A 21,464-nucleotide genomic window follows, 5' to 3' on the forward strand; every position below is an offset into this window, starting at 1 on the left:
CAATTTATGGCCATTGTAGGGAAAGGAGATTATAGTTAATGTACACTTTAAGTAAATGTAAGTTTATTTATTTTTTATAATTACTTATCCTCTTTCTCAAGTCTGATCTGCCTGATGTCATCAAAGTTACTCTGATTATTTTCATGAAAACTCAGTCACATCTAGCTTTTTATGAGTCATTTTAATTATAAACTTGATTCATAATTTTTATCCTTTCACCATTAATTTAGAAATTCATTGGGAGAGATTTATATGTCATACCCTTATTTGACAACTTTCTCCATAATCTAATCTTAGCTGAAAATAAAATTGGAAACAATAACAAAAAAAGACAACTGACTATTTCTATTAACAATAGAAATATTTCAACCCAATGTTCATTCAAAGCATTTTGCAACAATTATGTGTGTGTGTATGTATGTATGTGTGTGTGTGTGTGTGTGTGTTTACAACAAGGTGAAAAATAGTCTGTGTCTTAATCTTATGTTATATATTTTCTTGTTAGAATTCTATAATGGGGCCCTGGGTGTCACTTTAATATGCATGAATAATGAGTTTTAATGTACTACATATACTTAAACTGAGTGTCAGGAAATTCTTAAACATTACTTGGTGTCTGTTAAAAAAGATAGACTATGAAACAAATCCAAATATTTCTGTCGGAAACTTCATTTTTAAGTAAGTAACACAGTTATACTGCTAGTGCCCAAGTACTAGTGTGTTTCCATTTAATAGTTCCATTAGTGACTTTTTATACATACTTTTACTGTTAATTTTATGCAACTGGACTTTGCTCATGAGTAAATAAAACACCTATGTTTCTGAAATATCACAATACTTATTTATTTTTTGGATAATTCAGTAACTATTCATTGCACTTATTTGATATACCCGGTACTCTGTAAAGTGCTGGAGTGGCGAAGAAGACAGTTGTGATTCCCGCTCTCAAACAGCTTTCAATTTAGCAGAGATATGAAGGCATTAAATAGCATGTAGTTATAGTATGTCAGCTACATGGGGCCTAGAATTTTCTCCTTTTATTAACCAATGTACCCAGAACAGAAAAACCACTTCATAAGTATCTGTTGAATAAGTAAATAAAAAACACAAATGAGTGTAATAGAAGGTCCTGTGGAACTTTATTACAGGAAGATTTAACTTAGTGTTGGGGTGGGGGAGGTCCTTCTGTTCAAGTGCAAAAGCAGAGATGGAGTCATTAACATTATAGAAAAATTTTTTTTTGAGGATATTAACCAAAGGTAAGCATAGACTAGTAATGGAAGAAAGCAGTCAATACTCATCCCAGATGACCTAAGTTAACAGAGCAAGGGTTGACAGGACACTTGATCAAGTGGATAAAAGGGATTTAGTGGGAATGGAATGAGCAGCTTCCAGCCTATGGAGAAGATTATGATAATAGAGCTCCAAGTGTCTATCGCTCACAATAATGCTTGATTAGAGGCTTGTCTCCAGGTCCCAACTACAGAAACATTGATAAATGATAATGGAGACTTTCACCCCAATACACTTTAAAATACCTTACTAATTGCTTCCTTAACTCTATTCTCTCCCTGCTTTAATCTATCCTACTTAGATTTGCAAAACCTCCTCAGTGGGCTGAGTAGCAAGGGAACGTTGAGGGAGAAATTATTCAAAGAACAATAAGTGAAGACAACCCAAAGTCTCCAATTCTTCTTTTTTGCAAAGCAATATGGTAACCCGAGGTAATCATGTCTAGCTTCCTATAATTATTGCCAAACAAAACCATAACGCATGGAGGCCTCACCATCATTTCCAGCAACAAAATAAAAGGAGAGAGGAGCTGTTTGGCCTATGATTTTGGGAATATGTTTGGTTTTTAGAGATTTGTCTGCAAGTCAGTACTCAGTGTATGAATACTGTTACTTTATAGTATTCCTAGAGGAAAAATACCTGCTTTTCTATTCTTAACACTAACTTGATCATCCAAGTTATTATTATTTTGGTGAACACAGAATCTCACAAAGATTTGTGCCTATGTTGATTTTATAAATTCTCTTGACGGAGAGCAATCAATTGCAATTTTCTAAGAACCATCTTCTTCAGAAGATAGCTACCTGGTCACCTTACCTCCCTTCCTTTAAAGATCTATTTCTTAGAATTGGCAGAAAACCATAAAATTGCTAAAGGTTCTGGTTTGAAAGCAGGAGGGGCTTTCTCTAGCTTTAGGGTTTCAAATCCCAAATCCCTTGTCACTTCTTGAAATTAACAGTCTCAGTTCAGAGTTTTTTAGTTTTGTTTTGTTTTTGACTTCTTAAGTTTGCTCAGTTTTCATTAAAATAGAAGAAAACTGATTGATAGAGCCACATAACAGTAGGAATGGGCTCCAATCAAAGGTCACGTCTAATTGAGAAACTTTGAATCAGCTCCATTTTAATGACTAAATGCAGCCTTCTTCTTAATTTTCTCTTGCATCAGCATTTAAAGGGGGATCTGTAAAATCCTAATTACTGACTAGAGTAACATTATCTGCATTTATCCTCTGTTAACAGATATTACTTTTGCTTATTTCAGGAGCCATGCCAGAAATTACCTACTGTATGGTCAATTATCCACCTCCCCACAGTAACACATTATTTTAATATAAACATTTCACTATAGTCAGCAACTATTGTATATTTTCTTTAAATCGAGTTGTCATATCTTTTTATAAAACATAAAAGGAAAAGGCTGGAATTCTTAGGGTTAGCTAGAGTCATTTTACTTTGGTTTGGCTTCTATTTGCTCTAGATTTTCTCACCAGCAAACCTTAACATGACCATGAGAAAATAAAAGACTCTATGAAATAAACAAAATAGTTTAAATAGAAATACACACTATGTATCAATTGGGCTAAGCCATTTAAAAAAAATTAAATACAGATCCTTCTTAGTGCTAACCTATTATGCTATGCAATAAATGTAAATATGTCCTTAATATGAAGATTAATATCTATTTTAAATCAGTTTCAGGTTTCTTGCCTGATAACAGATCTCATTTACATTCTGAATACCAAATGGGGTTGAGCCAAAAATGTTTGCAAGCTATGTTGTTGTTTTTTTTTAAAGTTCAGTCTGAACACAGAGTGACAATCTTTAAAGGTCCTCATTGATTGTGGTTTATTATTCAATTATCTAAATGCTGAGCTCAAGAGTTAATGGGAATTCCTCATTACAATCTCACTATGAAATCAAGAAATGTAGACTAAATATGTCAAAATATCTCTCCCACAGTATCTTCTAAACCTTCTGATGTTATAATATTGGTTATCAAAATATTGAGCTAGATAATTAAAACAAGGGTTTAAAATACAGGATTATTTTTAGTTCCTGAAAAAGTGATAAATTATAGTCTATCATCTTCTTTCTCACAATGTAGGTAATAGCTTATTTTAAAGGAAGGTGAAGGAATGCTAATGAATTATTAATCAGCATGGCTTTTGCTCCTTTTTAATAATGCTAACTAACATTCAGCATAATTCAAAATCACAAGTATACAAATATGAATTCCATTGACCAACATGTAAATTTTTGATTATTCAAGACATTTACATTTTCTTTATTTCAATCACTTTTAGGTTCCAAAGTATTGATGTGTAGCCTCTCTCAAGAATTAGGCTTAAAATATTATATTTCACAAGGACATGCTGATGACAATAACAATAACCCGGAAAAACCGCAACACTTACATTTGCTACTATTGTGACTCATGTAAAAGCATTTTAGAAAGAGCCAAATTTATATGGCAGCTACATGTTTGAGTTCAAATAAATTGTTTTAAAAGTACCTAAGAAAAACAACAAGGGGCACATTGGCAGAGTATAGACAAACACAAATGATCATACTTTTGTTTACAATTTGAGAATCAAAATGTTCAGGAATTTTATTTTCTGCTTTTGGTAGGGTCCTAATTTGGCTTTTAAAAACAAATGATACAGGACTGTTAGTTTATATATTTGTTGAAAGTTTAGTCAGTAGAGTATTCTTCAATGTTTGTCAAGTCTTATTTTTCTTGCAAAGATTTATAATATGATTTTGACTCATTAAAAAAAAGTCACAATACTTTGTTTATCTAGCCTTTACCTATCTGGGAAGCTCTCCAGGCAACACGTGATTGCAGCCCAACTGTGGGTCTAGAATGAGTTTCCTCAGTAAGTAGGACCCCTGCCCACTACTCTCCTAAACACTAGGGGCACACATACTTTATTAAGTAGATCATATTACATATTGCTGCATATCATACTGTACCACAACGAATAGTTTAAGCAGCATTCATTTTATTTACTGACATTTCTGGGCAGGTCAGTGTTTAGTCAGAGTTCTGCTGAGTGGATCTTGCGTGTGACATGGCAGCTACAGGGGACCTACCATAAGGTTTCAGTCAGAGCACAAGCCATTTATTTAACTTCTCTAAACTTCACCTTATTCATCCATAAAATAATAATAATAATAACAACAACAATAATAATAATAAAATCTACTCTATAGAGAAAGAAGTTCCTGACTTATCTTGAACAGAATGTCAAGCACAGAGATATGCCAAAGATATCTCTGGCTATGAGAAACACTCCCATGCCTCCTTTCCCTATCACTACCTGGGGCCCTTGAATATGTCTCTTATATTCCAAATTCAGTGGTGAAATCAACTAGTTAAGGCAAGGCTGCAAAAAACTTAATCTCTGCTGCTTCCTTGCAATTGGATATATAAATAGAACCAGGGACTCTCTGGTGGGGATCTGTTCATCTCCTTCTCTTTGCAAGCCCCCCTAAGTATGTGGGTCTCAAAGGTTCTTTCTGGTAGAAGTGTGAAGCTCCACTTGGCACCTAAGCTTAGGTCACATGCATCAGTTTGGTTTTGCCTACATTCTCAGAAACTGGTGTGACACTTTACTAAAATCATTTATTCTCAGTTTGCATTTTTTTAATTTTTAATTTCATACTACTCCACTAGGAACTCTATTGCAAAAAGAAGTGATTGAGGCATTCCTGGACCTCTGGTTATAACCCTCTAATAAGTAGCCCCCTAATAACTCCCATAAACCCTAATACCTACTGTGCCGTGTTTTGAGAACCAGAGAGTAAGTACTCCATCAAATGTAGTTGTCGCTCTCTTTTATACATCAGCTTTTAGATATTCATGATATAAAGGATAAAGTTTATAAACATTTAATTTTGAGACATATTTTGGAAACTAAATATAAAAACTTTAATCTTTTGCAATTTACACAAGTTTAGTAGGTATTTAAAATAGCAATAAAGATGTAGGTAGTTGATTTCAGGTTGTAGCAGTAGCTTGAAACAACAAGGATTAGTGTTACACCGTGGACTTTTAATTTTCAATAAAAATTTTATTGATATGTTAAAACATTTATTGTGCCCTGCTATGTACCACACTGTGGTTTGCATGATATGAAGAGCAAGAACACCAACTTCACATGCAGAGAGTTTATTTTCTAGTGCATGGAGGCTGGGTTGAATGGTGAGTGTGCATAGACAGATACACCATTACCCGAATTATGCTGATGTCTGTGACAGTATCAGGAGCTGGTGCTTCGAAAACACAGAAGTTCAGCACAGAAAAGGAGGGCGCTAGGAAGGGGTTAAAGGGCAGCCTCTGTCTTCTTCACTCTAGCTGGACATCCACCACAGACATCCTGTCAACACATATGCCTCCTAGGGTCTGTTCCTTACCTGAAACTAGCTCAAATATTCTCAAATCCATCATCCATTCTCCATACTGAAAACGTTCCTTGACAATCCCTATCCCAAGTAGCCTAAATAACAAAATCCAAGGTTCTTAGCACGGCATAAGGCTCCTTTAAGACCTAGTCTTTGCTCATCTCCCAGCTTTCTTTTATGTACTCCTTTCTACTCTGTATGTTTCCCTAATTTCAAACTGCTTCTATGTTCCTCATGACCTTACCTATGCTGTTGGTTCTATATGGAGTCCGTCATCGCCATTGTTTGCTTGGGAAACTTAGATTTCCAGTTCCAAACTGTTGACTCACACATTTTCCTCTCTAGGTAGTCTTTTTTTTTTTTTACCAGTTATCTCTTTCTCTCTCTTCTCTTAAAAATAATTTCTATGAGTTTGTTTGAGGCCCATCGATGACAATTTCTGGGAAGCAAAATCTCCATGGACTGAGACAGTTATCTTCTATTCCAAGCTACTACCATGCACTAGACAGAGTCACTCCCTGTTCTGACGATTTCTGTGCCTTATCATTCCTTCTCTATGAGGTCATGAAGTTTGCCTACAAGTACCTCTCATCTACCAGACTTTGAACTACTGGAGGACAGTGTTATATATCCCATCCCGTGCCACAATCCCATATTTTTAAGGGCTATGAATGTGAGTACCAGTACAAGAGAATAAACCACGGAAACAGTCATGGAGATAATTTTTATGTCACATTATATTATTAGGAGTGATCCTCACAAAGTGAAACATTTATCAGAACAATCATTTTGGAAATTAAGGTATAAAAATGGAACTGTTGATCACAGAGGATCATTAGGGTGATGAACACACTCTGTAGGATACTACAATGGATACGTGGTGTTATGCATTTGTCCAAACCCATAGAATGTACAACACCAACAGTGAACCCTAATGTAAACTTGGGACTTTGGTGACTATGATGTGTTGGTGTAGGACCTACTAATAACACTGATAACAGCAATGTACCACTGTGGTGAGGGATGTTGATAATGGAGGCTGTGCATGTTTGAGGGCAGGCAGTACATGGGAAATCTCTGCACCTTTTGCTTAATTTTGTTCTGAACCTAAAGCTGCTGTAAAAAAAAAAAAAGTCTTTAAAAAATGGAACTGTTTATCATATTAGTTAATAATAATTAGGAATAGTAATAAAATTAGGCCTGATTTGTAATTTTTTAAGTACATCATCATAAAAGTAGTTCTCTCAATTTTGTTGGTATTGTTGCTTGGTTGCTCATTATTATTCACACTGTGCATAGTGTTTATCATTATAAGGGAAGCGACTGATATGCCTGACTGGCTTACAAAAATTCAGTGTTATTTCTCTCATTCTTTTCATATATAGTGTTGCTCAGTTACTTTTCCTTAACTTCAGGGATGCAGAAGCTCAAGTCCATAAACCATGGTATTAAAGGCTAAATTTCAATTGTGCTAATTTTTCAGGCTGTTTAAATTATGCGTTGAAATTTTTTGCAAAACGTCACACAGTTCCTGCCATCTTTCAAACTGACATTCTAGACCTTCTGGTGAAAGGTAGAAATGAGGTCTTGGAGAGTATTCACTGACATTTCAAACTCTTTAGGAAGATGAAATTACAAATATGAAAGCTTAAGCAGGTAATATTGATGCTCGGCCCAAAATAGAATGATTGATTTTTATATGCAAATTCTACCTTTTGGGCTCAGTTGAAATCTACCCTTTTGTATTCCTTGGAAACTCCTCAGAAACTTCATTTACAGGAAAAGATGGTTTCCTTTGAGAGAAACACTTCTTACAGAGACCCCCGTCGCTAAAATACAACTGAGTGAAACATGGGAGCCCAGCCCACTTAGGACAGTGATCTGAAAATATCAGTTGGGGGTGGTATGTATGTCAAACTTTTAAAAGAAATTAATATAAAGCATACCTCGCTATTTTGTAAGAGTAAAGAATAAATCACCCAGAGCAGATGCAGGGAAATGCTCTGTAAGGAGATAAGATAAAATGCCTGGCCGGTTTCATTTGTATAAATTGTCGGGAATGGTTTATGCTCCTACCTCAGTTCAGTCATTTAAATGCTGGAGTCTAGTTCTAATAGGAGAGCCTATATGAATCTGGAATCAGGCAACTAATCATGTGTATTGCCTGGAGCAGCAACGGCAGAAACAGTGGCAGAGAAACCAGATGAAAGAGTGTCATTACAATGACAGAAACAGGGCCTTTCACAGGACACCGTGCGGCTGGATGGCACCAGTCCCATTTTCTAGATGCCATGCTTCCTTATTTGGCAATGAGGCAAGGGCGTTGAAAATGAATTTTCTGTTGTGGTGTCTACTAATTTTTTTTTTAGTCCTTATATATATATATATAAAACTTGAAAGGAGAAAAGAGTGTTTAATCATTTTCAGTATAATTCTATGGCCAATTAATTGCATCTAATTTGAGGTCCAATTGTTTCCTTTGTGTTAGAAAATAATAATCTGAAATAAATGCCCACAATCCCACTGGGCACTGTCACACCATGACTGCTTTGAGATGGCATTCACGGAAGATCATATTAAGTTATAAGATGCAACCATAAAGATAATATAATATTATGCATCAAGTGATTTCTGATGATTATTGTCTTTTTGATATTCAAAATGATGCAAGATATGAATTTTTACACAGAATAAAAGTGTATGCTACATCAGTAATGTGACTAGAAATGATCATAACATAGAATGTGTTTTCTTTTCTGACATCAACATAATCTCACATAATCTCAGTGGTGCGTGTTTTTTAGGTCAATGACCATTGGATGATCATATCCATGATAATTGGAAATAAAAAGTGAAACAGTTCACATGCCATAGAGCCCCTTTAGAGAGAGAAACTATTATAACATTTTATTTGGGGGGTTTCTTTTTTAACTTGGAAAAGGTACTTAAATGTAGCTCCAAGGTAAGTGTTTTAGAAAGTCAACTTTGTGCTCAGATTTTGACGTCTGTTAACTGGTTTTCTAAAACAGTTTTTAAAGCTGGCTTCAGAGATCATTATGTAACTATATACAAGAACCAATAATGTCAGCATGCCCTAACAACAAGTCACTGTGGTTCGATTTCAAATACTGCTGTGCATTTAATAGCTTCCTGAATGCATTGTGTTTTTGTCGTAACAATATGATTGCATTTTGGGGGACAAATTAGCAGATTAGTATTGATAGTTTTTGTGTTCGATTAAAAAAAGTGTGTGTGTCTTGCTCTACATTTTCAAGCAGAATCTTTCTTTTCCCTGGAAAGCTATCACATTCTCAGAGCAAATAATGAGAAAATGGTTTTATTGTAGAGTCCAATTCTCATGATATTTGTCTTATCATTATTTTTTCTCTGTTTCCCTCAGTCTTGAATGTCAGCCTGTATACTCAAGTGAAGGATTTCTGATTTGAGATTTCCAAAGTGAATATGAAAAACAACCATTTAAATTAAGTAAAAATAAATACCTTTTGTATTTCAAAATTTATTTTGATTATATATACATATATATTTGGGTTTTTTTTTTCTTGTGAACAAGTAGCAAGTCATACTATTTTTCTTGCCAGTAAAGATGTATTCCATTGTGGTATGAAATGATGTATTTCACCCCAAAATGTACTTCCAGACATAAAACTTATTATATCCTTTTTATGGATCTAGTATCCTAGCTTTATAGAAGATGTTCATCAAACTTTGGTTATGATTTGTGTTCACCAAACCCCAGGTTCACATGTACGGAAAGTAGTTGATAAGTCACATTATGCAATAGGAATGTAAGATTCAATTTTATCTATGTAAAAAGCCTTCAAGCAATGTTCGCTGGGTGAAAAAATGCAGACAGCATTTTTTATACTGCTCTGAATGTGCTGCATCTGAATATCATAATACACTCTAATCTGCTACATACATTATAAATCCAGCCATAAGAACACACTTAAGATCTCCAAAGTTAACCTGTGAAGGAAACACAAAGGCCAAATATGCCTTAGATTTTCATTTTACTACATTAGCAAAAATGTCCTGGGGGAATAGAAAGTCCCCAGTTCATTTTGCATTTCCAATTGTCATACATAAACACATAAGTGGGATATAGACGATTTGATCCATGGTGCATATGGATTACAAATAAATATGAAAGCCTTCTTTCTTCCAGGCTCTGTTCACTTTTAAAACGTCTTCTCCATTATATCGATAGGTGACTTTACCTTCTCTTAACCATGCAAAAGCTATAGTGTTTCAAAGAGGCAGATTAGCCATGGTGGCAGCTTATTTCTTTTGGTTATCTACACACCATCTTGGTGTCTGGAGGCATAAAAGAATATTATCTGTGTGACAGTTATGGCTGGAGCCATCTATACTGTTTGTGGGATCAGTGAGTACTTCAAGTGCCCTGAATAGAAATCATTCCGTTGAAGACCTGTTCTGTAGTTTCATTAAAACTTAAACCACAAAGTGTTTCATGTCACATGTAAAGTAAGGTTCTACAAAATTTTCAGTGAGTCTCTTCTATGCAAAAGCCTATCAGTGGTTGGGCTTTTGTTATTTTGGTTTTCTTGGAGGTTGGGCTTGTTTGTATAGATGGGCTAATCTTTTGCAGAGGCAGTGACCATAGCCAGGCAACCTCGACTTAATTTTCAAAACAAATAATGTGCCTCTTTGCTTGCGTGAAATAATCTGGAGTGTCTTCAATTCCTGCTGCATGCAGCCTCTGATCATAATACCTTCCTTCATTCTGAAAGGGGGGGGCGGGGGTGTGGGGAAAAGAGGCGGGGGGAGTGGCCAGAAAGCAAATGCCTCACAAATGTCAGGTTAGAGAGAGAGTATATACATCCCTAGGAGAAAATTTCGAGCTGGAGTTGTGATTGCAATAATGGCTCGTTCATATCTGCATTTCATTGAAATGAACTGTTTAGACTGACTGAACAATTGTCCAAGACAGTAGAGCTAAACTTTTGCATATGACCACAGAGATAATGACAGCATTACATTACCAGGAAACTGCATGACTTGCTGATACTCCCATTTTCCACAGCAGCTTATGAAATAATCAAAATGTGGGCATGAAATGGCGGCCTGCTCTGAATTTATTTTAATACAGATGGGCTTATGCCGAGAGCAGCATCAGACCCCCAATGCAAGAGACAATGACTTTGCACAAAGATGTATTTTACTAGCAGAGAAGATGGATATATGAGTATTAGACTTTTCATAGCTATAGGAAGGATAATCTTTCAATCAGATTAATGAGAAAATATATTGCATAGGTCCTACAGCCCTTTTTTGCTTTCCAGGCTAATGCGTGATTTAAATCCCCAAAGTACATTTTCAGCATTACAATATCCTTTGATAATAATGTCGCTTGCACAAAGACAGATAAAAATAAAACAGTCCCCCTTGATTTCCCATTTTAGATTTGAAGTATATTTTCTGTTCCTTGCTGGCAATGAAGTGAATTCTATTGAGAAGAGTCACATTTAATAAGACAAAGAGAATTTTCTAATTATGCTACCTGTCAAGATTGGGATCTATGGGATTGCAGCTGCAATTGAAGAAACGGAGGAAGCAATTGCATATAGCCCCGTTTACTGTGGTGTATGATTACTATTTGCACTTAGATATTGCTCAGTGTAAATCAGGCAAACATGCAGAAGCATGCTTTGAGGTAAACACCAAAAGACAGGTTTTAGAATGAATCTGACCATTCCCATTTCAATTTTGGTAACCAATTTTCTGAGATTTTCTAATTTATCTAATGAAAACAACATAAACCACTGAAAATTTTTATCCAAGGACAGCATTGCATAGTTACATAACCATCTAATGTGCACACTTTTAAAACCAAACATACTTACTTGCTCAATAAATATATATACGTAATTATGCATAATGAATACCTACTAGAGGGAAGTGACTTTCAGGAAAAATACAGACTAGAAAAGAGACAGACGACTCTAGAGTATGGTTATACATTTTGTTATTTTTTTACCCAATTTGTATTACAGCTGTGCAGATATTAAAGAAAATCTCACTACTATTCAAATGCTTCTGTGGAAGTTATCATATGCTATTCTGTGTAAGTCTCCAGGGAACAGATCCCTGTGCCCCTTAAAACATTATTCTTTTTTTCCCCAACATTGCAATTGTTAAAACACAATGCCACATTAGTCAAGGAAAATAAATATTTTGCTTTCAATACCTTCCTCATATGCTACACATATACAAACTGGCACACAATCAATTGTTGTAAATACTATCATCTGCTAAAAATAACTCTACTAGTACGCAGATGATAATAGTTATGCTAAATAGAAATTTAACAAAATCACATTTTCAGATTTGCAATGAAAAGAAAAAAATAGTTAAGCAAAATATATAGCAGCAGCAAGCTTATGATTAGGAATCTAAGGGTTTTTCTTTTCTCTCTTTTTAACAAGCTTTAATCTCCAAAAGAATAAATGATAAATTCAATTAAGTTCTTCAAATACATTGACAAAGTATTCAAATGTTCTCAGCTTTGCACAAATTTCAAATCGGTGTTTCTAACTACCTAAGGCATTGTTTTGATTTTACTACCCATTTTGTGACCATGCAGCAAAAACAGGATATTCTCAAACCATTAATTTAAAAACTAAACTCTGCAGATGATTTTTAAAATAGGCTCTGACATACTTTCAAAGGAAATCCATCAATTATTATAGCACCACTGTCTTATGTTTTATAATAAGAAAGACTTATTATAATTAGAATATGACTTAAAATTTACTTTATGGCTCAAAACTTTGAACATCTAAAGTTAGAGAATATTCCATTCTATATCCATTATTTCACAAACTAACACTCACAAGTTATTAGCTGAATTGTGTCCCCCCACAAAATTAATACATTGAAGTTCCAACCCCTACTGACTCAGAATGTGACTAAATTTAGAGAGAAGATCTTTAAAGACGTAATAAAAGTCGATCGTTGGGTTGAACCCTAATCCAATATGACTGAGGTCCTCATAAGAAGAAGAGATTAGGACACTGGAATGTACAGAGGGAAGACCATGTGAAGACAGGGAGAAAATGGCCAAGCATAAGCCAAGAAGAGAGGCTTCAGAACAAACCAACCCTGCTGCCACCTTGGTCTTAAACTTCGAATTTCAAGGATTATGAGAATATAAATTTTTATTGTTTAAGACATCCAGTTGGTAGTATTTTGTTATGGGAGTCCTAGCAAACAAATATACAACACAAAACTTCGAAATGGGGAAGGTTCAAGTATCTTCTTCATGTTAATACATCTAGCTCTGAATATTTTTAATAATAGTCTGATAATAGGATTTTATATTAGACAACCAGCATGGCCTGATTACAAATCTTGTCTTTCACTTCATGAGGACTAAATTCTAAGCAAGTGTATGGAATCATGTACATACAGACAGAGTCAGAGAGTGGAAGTTTAATGTACGTTCTAAGTCCTCTATGTATATTTGTATGCACTGATTTTGGTATTACTTTGGTCATTCGTTTACAATGTGATTAATTAGATATTAATAAATATCCACTTTCCATTGTGCTAAACAAATGTAGCTATGTCTACATATGTGTAATGGCTTGATTTTTGTGGGTTGATGCAATTTTGTCCAGTTTGACTTTGATGGCTAATACAAAATTTAAAAAGTAATTTTAACTGAGTTGCTGAATAGTAATTAACATTGAAAGTAATAACAGCTACCATGTATTAAGATAAAATTTGTTCCAGCACTGAGCCAAACATAAATATAAATTGTTTTAATTCTTACAACCTCATGACCTAGAGATATATTTTATGCATATTTTAAACAAAAATAAACTGAAACTTTGTGAAATTTAGTCATTTGCCTAAAATCACATAGTAAAATATCAAAAGCCTCGGTTCAAACTTGAGATGATATAATCAGAGAGCCAGGGTATTTTTTTTGTTTTGTTTTGTTTTGTTTTTATTCAGTGAGAGGAGGGGAGGCAGAAAGACAGACTCTGCAGGTGCCCTGACAGGGATCAACCTGGCAAGCCAACTAGGGGTCGATGCTCTGCCCATCTAGGGCATTGCTCAGCAACAGAGCTCTTCTTAGCACCTAAGACAGAGGACACAGAGCTATCCTCAGTGCCCGGGGACAACTAACTGCAATAAAGCCATGGCTGCAGGAGGAGAAGAGAGGAAGAGAGAGAGAGAGAGAGAGAGAGAGAAACAAGAAGGGGAGGAGTAGAGAAGCAGATGAGCATTTCTCCTATGTGCCTTGACTGAAAATTGAACCCAGGACATCCACACACCAGGCTGATGTTCTACACTGAACCAAACAGCCAGGACCCAGGTTTCCAATAGTCTCCAAGTGATGACGTAAAAATGATGACTCACCAATTCCTTTCATATTTATGTTGAACAAACTTAGGGAAAAAAATATCTTCTTCCTAAATTTATCAACTTTAAATTTAGAAGGTAGATGAGTAAAATAACAATATTTTACCAAATAATATTAAAGATTTTAAAACTTGAAAAAGATATATAGTAACTGTTTAACCAAATGTTATAAAAATCATTTATGATAGGTATTATTGGCTGGCTTAGAAAGTTGTACTCTGTTAACACTAACAGCTCAAGGACCCATGACTAATGATCTAGGCCATTTTACCTTTTCTGCACCTTCACTGGTGGGATGTAGACATTGTCCTATCCTTGTTATCTCATGATTGTAATATAGTTGTCAAACTCAAGGCATGAAGCCCATATCTAATAACCAAATAAAAAAAAAAGACAAAGAAATCAGTGCAGCAAAGACTGAAAGGCTCAAGGGCATTATTTAATGAAATATAATCTAGCACTTAACATTATAAAATTTATAAGATCTAGCATCCATTAAAATTTCATTTAACATGTGATAAAGCAGAAAAAATATAAAAATTATCCAGAAAAAACAGTCATTAATAACAGATAGAAAAATAACTGATGATTGAATTAGCAGATATTAAAAAAATAAATATCAAAACTGCTATTATAAATATGCTTCTGAATTTAGAGAAGACTATGGACATAGTAGAAAGGTATAAGATATAAGAGAAGCAAATGGAATTCTGGAGATAAAATATGTGGAAATAAAAAATTCTGTAAATAAATATTTCACTTTATGTAATCAACAGTAAATAAAACATTACAAAAGAAAAAAATCAGTGAACTTAAAAGACATCACTTTAGAAATTATTTTTTTAAATGTCATTAAATTAACAGTAGTAGTTAATGTATTTGTAACTAGAGTTCCAGAGAGAGATTAGGAGAGACATAAAAAGTATTTAAAAATTAGCAGTATAAAATTTTCTAAATTTGATAACTGAAAATACACAAATCCAAGAAAACTATTTGTTAAAAACAAGCAAAAATGTATTTAAAATAAAACCATAAAAGGCAAGCAAATGCACAGAACTAAGATCATAAATTCACTGGCTACTTTTCAAAAACTACACTACAGAAAAAAGTGAAACATTATCTGTAAATAAAAGAAATTTAGTAATTTAGAATATCATAGCTAGCAAAAAAATTTATCCAAAAAGATGATAAATTAAAGGACTGTTCTATGAATGCTGATGACAAAAACTATTGCCACTGGTGTACACTACAAAAAGTGTTAAAGGAAGTTATTCAGCTTGAAGAAAAATTATACTATATAGAAACTAGGACCTATCCAGAGGTAATTTAATGGCAGGCACACTGGGCACATGCCCTGGGCCCCAACTTCTAAAGGGCCTTGCAAAACCCTAACTTTACACTTTTTTCTAATGACACCAAGTTTGGTTTCGTATGTGCAATTTTAACATTAACAGTACATAATATTTTTTATTTATTTAAAATATGGTTAAAATGTATTTTTATTTTCTATGTCTCTCTCTTTTTTGTAAGGGGCCCGATATTTTTTTATGCACCCAGGGCCTCAACCAACCTTAATCTGCCTCTGGACCTACCCAATGAAGGAGGAATGCCAGAAATATACGTAAATGTAATGGAAGATTAAAAAATGTAAGGGAAATGAAAGGATCTTGTCATAGTGTTTCTAGAGTATACAAGAAGTGATATAATGTTATTTGAAACAATTTTGACAAATTAAAGATGTCTATTTTAATCCATTGAATAATTACCAAGAATAAAAATAAAGAGAGATACAGCTAACAATCCAAAATGAATGATTAAATAGAGACACTAAACAAAAATTTAAATAATTCAAAGGTATAATTAGAGGACAAAAAGAACAAAGAACACATGGGACAGGTCAAAAACATTTATTTAATAATCCTAAATAAATGGAAAGACATTCTGTATTCATGGATTAGAAAACTTAATATTGTTAAGAGGGTAAGACTACACAAAGTGATCTTATAGATTCAATGCATACTCTTTCAAAACTGTAATAGCTTTTTTATTTTTGTAAAAATGAAAGGGACTATCTTCAAATAATATGGAATGCAAAGTTTACCAAATAGCCAAAAAAATATATGTAAACAACAAATTTGGAGACTCACAGTTCCCACTCTCAAAACTTACTACAAAACTAAAGTCATCAAAACAATGTGGATGAACAGACAGACCAATAGAATATATATGAGGTTCCAAAGACAAATCTGTACATTTGTGGTCAACTAAGTTTCAATAAAGGTTCTAAGACTATTCAATGGGGAAAATAATAGACTCTTCAACAAATGATGTGGAGACAACCGGATATCTATCTGCAAAAATAAAGCTGAACCTCTTAAATCTCATGATATATAAAATTAACTCACAATGGATTAATAACTAAATATAAAAGTTAAAACGATAAAACTGTTAGAAGAAAACATACGGGTAAATCTTAATAATTTTTAATTTGGCAAAATATTATTTGATATTATTTTAGTAGCATGATTAGCACAAGAAAAAAACAGATAAATTGGACTTTATCAAAATTCAAAACTTTGGAGCATGAAATAATATTATCAAGAGCATGAAAAAACAACCTACAGAATAACAGAAAATATTTTAAACTCATTTTTGAATTTTCACAATTCTTTTTTTTTTTAAATAAATTTTTATTAATGGTAATGGGATGACATTAATAAATCAGGGTACATATATTCAAAGAAAACATGTCTAGGTTATTTTGTCATTAAATTATGTTGCATACCCCTCACCCAAAGTTAGATTGTCCTCCGCCACCCTCTATCTAGTTCTCTGTGCCCCTCCCCCTCCCCCTAACTCTCTCCCTCCCTCGCTCCCATGTCCTCCCTCCCCCCACCCCTGGTAACCACCACACTCTTGTCCATGTCTCTTAGTCTCGTTTTTATGTTCCACCAATGTATGGAATCATATACTTCTTGGTTTTTTCTGATTTACTTATTTCACTCCGTATAATGTTATCAAGTTCCCACCATTTTGCTGTAAATGATCTGATGTCATCATTTCTTATGGCTGAGTAGTATTCCATAGTGTATATGTGCCACATCTTCTTTATCCAGTCTTCTATTGAAGGGCCTTTTGGTTGTTTCCATGTCTTGGCCACTGTGAACAGTGCTGCAATGAACATGGGGCTACATGTGTCTTCACGTATCAATGTTTCTGAGGTTTTGGGGTATATACCCAGTAGAGGGATTGCTGGGTCATAAGGTAGTTCTATTTGCAGTTTTTTGAGGAACCACCATACTTTCCTCCATAATGGTTGTACTACTTTACAGTCCCACCAACAGTGAATGAGGGTTCCTTTTTCTCCACAGCCTCTCCAACATTTGCTATTACCCGTCTTGTTGATAATAGCTAATCTAACAGGGGTGAGGTGGTATCTCATTGTAGTTTTGATTTGCATTTCTCTAATAACTAATGAATCTGAGCATCTTTTCATATATCTGTTGGCCATTTGTATCTCTTCCTGGGAGAAGTGTCTGTTCATGTCCTCTTCCCATTTTTTTTATTGGATTGTTTGTTTGTTGTTGAGTTTTATGAGTTCTTTGTAAATTTTGGATATTAGGCCCTTATCTGAGCTGTTGTTTGAAAATATCAGTTCCCATTTAGTTGGCTGTCTGTTTATTTTGATATCAGTTTCTCTTGCTGAGCAGAAACTTTTTATTCTGATGTAGTCCCATTCATTTATCTTTGCCTTCACTTCTCTTGCCATTGGAGTCAAGTTCATAAAATGTTCTTTAAAACCCAGGTCCATGATTTTAGTACCTATGTCTTCTTCTATGTACTTTATTGTTTCAGGTCTTATATTTAGGTCTTTGATCCATTTTGAATTAATTTTAGTACACGGGGACAGGCTGTAGTCGAGTTTCATTCTTTTGCATGTGGCTTTCCAGTTTTCCCAACACCATTTGTTGAAGAGGCTTTCTTTTCTCCATTGTGTGTGTTAGCCCCTTTATCAAAGATTATTTGACCATATATATGTGGTTTTATTTCTGGGCTTTCTATTCTGTTCCATTGGTCTGAGTGTCTATTTTTCTGCCAATACCATGCTGTTTTGATTATCGTGGCCCTATAATATAGTTTAAAGTCAGGTATTGTAATGCCCCCAGCTTCATTCTTTTTCCTTAGGATTGTTTTGGCTATTCTGGGTTTTTTATAGTTCCATATAAATCTGATGATTTTTTGTTCCATTTCTTTAAAAAATCTCATAGGAATTTTGATGGGAATTGCATTAAATTTGTATATTCCTTTGGGTAATATGGCCATCTTGATTATATTTATTCTTCCTATCCAAGAACAAGGAATATTCTTCCATCTCACTGTATCTTTTTCGATTTCCTTTAACAATGCTTTGTAATTTTCATTATAAAGCTCCTTTACATTCTTTGTTATGTTTATTCCTAGGTATTTTATTTTTTTTGTTGCAATCGTGAAGGGGATTATTTTTTTGAGTTCGTTTTCTAATATTTCATTGTTGGCATATAGAAAGGCTATGGACTTTTGTATGTTAATTTTGTATCCTGCGACCTTACTGTATTGGTTTATTGTTTCTAATAATCTTTTTGTGGAGTCCTTCGGGTTTTCGATGTATAGGATCATATCATCAGCAAAAAGTGATACCTTTACTTCTTCTTTTCCGATATGGATGCCTTTTATTTCTTTGTCTTGTCTGATTGCTCTGGCCAGCACTTCTAGCACCACGTTAAATAAGAGTGGAGAGAGTGGACAACCCTGTCTTGTTCCTGATTTAAGGTAGAAAGTCCTCAGTTTTATGCCGTTTAATATGATGTTGGCTGATGGTTTATCATATATGGCCTTTATCATGTTGAGATATTTTCCTTCTATACCCATTTTGTTGAGAGTCTTAAACATAAAATTGTGTTATATTTTATCAAAAGCCTTTTCTGCATCTATTGATAAGATCATGTGGTTTTTGTTCTTTGTTTTGTTGATATGGTGTATTACGTTAACCGTTTTGCGTATGTTGAACCATCCTTGAGATTCTGGGATGAATCTCACTTGATCATGATGTATTATTTTTTTAATATGTTGTTGTATTCAGTTTGCCAGTATTTTGTTTAGTATTTTAGCATCTGTATTCATTAGAGATATTGGTCTGTAGTTTTCTTTCTTTGTGCCATCCTTGCCAGGTTTTGGTATGAGGGTTATGTTGGCTTCATAAAATGTGTTTGGAAGTATTGCTTCTTCTTCAATTTTTTGGAAGGCTTTTAGTAGAATAGGAACCAAGTCTTCTTTGAATGTTTGATAGAATTCACTAGTATAACCGTCTGGGCCTGGACTTTTATTTTTGGGGAGGTTTTTAATAGTTTTTTCTATTTCCTCCCTGCTGATTGGTCTGTTTAGGCTTTCTGCTTCTTCATGACTCAGTCTAGGAAGGTTGTATTGTTCTAGGAATTTATCCATTTCTTCTAGATTGTTGTATTTGGTGGCATATAATTTTTCATAGTATTCTACAATAATTCTTTGTATATCTATGATGTCTGTGGTGATCTCTCCTCTTTCATTTTGGATTTTATTTATTTGAGTCCTGTGCCTTTTTTCCTTGGTGAGTCTTGCCAAGGGTTTGTCAATTTTGTTGATCTTTTCAAAGAACCAGCTCCTTGTTTTACTGATTTTTTCTATAGTTTTTCTGTTCTCTATTTCATTTATTTCTGCTCTGATTTTTATTATCTCCTTTCTTCGGCTGGTTTTGGGTTGTCTTTGTTCTTCTTTATCTAGTTCCTTAAGGTGTGAAGTTAAGTGGTTTACTTCGGCTCTCTCTTGTTTGTTCATATAGGCCTGAAGTGATATGAACTTTCCTCTTATTACTGCTTTTGCTGCATCCCAGAGATTCTGATATGTCGTATTTTCATTTTCATTTGTCTGTATATATCTTTTGATCTCTGCGCTTATTTCTTCTTTGACCCATTCATTTGTTAGAAGTATGTTGTTTAGTTTCCACATTTTTGTGGGTTTTTCCCCCTCTTTATTGCAGTTGAATTCTAGTTTCAAGGCTTTATGATCAGAAAATATGCTTGGTACAATTTCAATTTTTCTAAATTTGCTGATATTGTCTTTGTGGCCCAACATATGGTCAATTCTTGAGAATGTTCCATGTACACTAGAGAAAAATGTATACTCTGTCGCTTTGGGATGAAGTGTCCTGTAGATGTCTATCATATCGAGGTGTTCTAGTATTTTGTTTAAGGCCACTATATCTTTATTGATTCTCTGTTTGGATGACCGACCTAGAGCCATCAGCGGTGTATTGAGGTCTCCAAGTATGATTGTATTTTTGTTAGTTTTTGTTTTAAGGTCAATAAGTAGCTGTCTTATATATTTTGGTGCTCCTTGGTTTGGTGCATATATATTAAGGATTGTTATGTCTTCTTGATTCAACTTCCCCTTAATCATTATGAAATGACCATTTTTTGTCTCTGAGTACTTTTTCTGTCTTGTAGTCAGCATTATTAGATATGAGTATTGCTACACCTGCTTTTTTTGGGGTGTTGTTTGCTTGGAGTATTGTTTTCCAGCCTTTCACTTTGAATTTGTTTTTATCCTTGTTGCTTAGATGTGTTTCTTGTAGGCAGCATATAGTTGGATTTTCTTTTTTAATCCATTCTGCTACTCTGTGTCTTTTTATTGGTAAGTTTAATCCATTTACATTTAGTGTAGTTATTGACATTTGTGGGTTCCCTACTGCCATTTTATAAGTTGCTTTCTGTTAGTTTTGTATCTTGTTTGATTCTTCTCTTTTGTTTTTCTATCATTTGTTTTTGTTTGTTTGTGTTCCATACTTCTTTCCTCTGTTGCTACCTTTTTTAAGTCAAGTGATTTTGTGGTGGTTTTTTCAAGGGTGGTTACCATTAAGTAATGAAAAGGATACCTACCATATTCATTGTAGTACCCTATCTTATGAGTATTTCTGCACTTCATCGTCCTTTGCTACTGTTAATCTCCATTCTCTCCCCCCTTTTTTTCCTTTGTTGTCACAGTTTAAGTTTGGTTTTATTGTGTTCTTGGTGGAGCTGTTACTTGTGGTGTTGTTTTCTTTTGTTCTTTGAATCTGGTTGGAAAACCCCCTTTAGTATTTCCTGGAGTGGGGGCTTTCTCGTGATAAATTCTCTCATCTTTTCTGTATTTGTGAATGTTTTTATATCTCCTTCATACTTGAAGGATAGCTTTGATGGGTATAGTATTCTTGGCTGAAAGTTCCTCTCTTTCAGGGCTTTAAATATTGGGGTCCACTCTCTTCTAGCTTGTAGAGTTTCTGCTGAGAAATCTGATGATAATCTA

Source organism: Saccopteryx leptura, chromosome 3, assembly GCF_036850995.1.
Source record: "Saccopteryx leptura isolate mSacLep1 chromosome 3, mSacLep1_pri_phased_curated, whole genome shotgun sequence".
Lineage (NCBI taxonomy): Eukaryota > Metazoa > Chordata > Mammalia > Chiroptera > Emballonuridae > Saccopteryx > Saccopteryx leptura.